Here is an 845-nt window from a genome sequence, read left to right as displayed (position 1 = left end):
GTCAGGAGTTTGAGACCAGTCTGGCCAACGTGGTGAAACCCTGTCTCTACTAAAAATACAAAAAAATTAGCCTGGCATGGTGGTGGGTGCCTGTAGTCCCAGCTACTTGGGAGGCTGAGGCAGGAGAATTGCTTGAACCTGGGAGGCAGAGGTTGCAGTGAGCCAAGATTGCACCATTGCACTCTAGCCTGGGCAACAGAGTGAAACTCTGTCTTAAAAATAAAAAAAAAAGAAAAAGAAAAAAAAACCATTGTCGTCCTAACTCTCGGAAAAATCAGATTACGTATTCAATGTTCAACTATTTATTGAACAACTATTTAAAGAGCACCTGCTGTGTGTCGGGCCTTCTTCTGGGCACATGGAGTGAGCAAGATCAGTATAGTCTGCCCTCCTGGAACAGGCCGTCTGGTAGGGAAAGCAGAGAATAAACAAACAAATATATTTTCAGTGTGTGATACCTGCCGTGAAGAGAAAGCACAATAAAGGGTTGGAAACTGGAGAGAGTGGTTGGGGAGAAGGAGGGAGCTATTTCAGGAAAGGCTGCCTAGAGCTGTTTTATTCCCACAAAGCATCAAAGTACGCTATACTCCAACTATGTCACTTGCTTTCTAACTAATAATCATAATTAAACTGAGCTGGGCGCGGTGGCTCACACCTGTAATCTCAGCACTTCGGGAGGCCGAGTTGGGCAGATCACGAGGTCAGGAGATTGAGATCATCCTGGCTAACACAGTGAAACCCCATCTCTACTAAAAATACAAAACTGAGCTGGGCGCGGTGGCTCAAGCCTGTAGTCCCAGCTACTCGGCAGGCTGAGGCAGGAGAATGGCGTAAACCCGGGAGGC

The 845-nt window shown here is 46.9% G+C and overlaps 1 protein-coding gene across 1 annotated transcript in view; it reads right to left on the bottom strand.

Moving 5' to 3' along the window:
- PROX2 (prospero homeobox 2) overlaps positions 1-845 on the bottom strand; it is a 19063-nt gene that overhangs the window by 10673 nt on the left and 7545 nt on the right. Inside the window, exon 3 of the mRNA XM_011949559.1 lies at positions 329-405. The gene's annotated coding sequence lies outside the window, so the exon portion shown is untranslated. The remainder of the gene's footprint in view (positions 1-328; positions 406-845) is intronic.

The sequence above is a fragment of the Colobus angolensis genome, unplaced genomic scaffold (assembly GCF_000951035.1).
Source record: "Colobus angolensis palliatus isolate OR3802 unplaced genomic scaffold, Cang.pa_1.0 Scaffold3, whole genome shotgun sequence".
NCBI lineage: Eukaryota > Metazoa > Chordata > Mammalia > Primates > Cercopithecidae > Colobus > Colobus angolensis.
The sequence above is the reverse complement of the archived record's forward strand: the minus strand, read 5'-3'. Positions and strand labels throughout refer to the sequence as shown.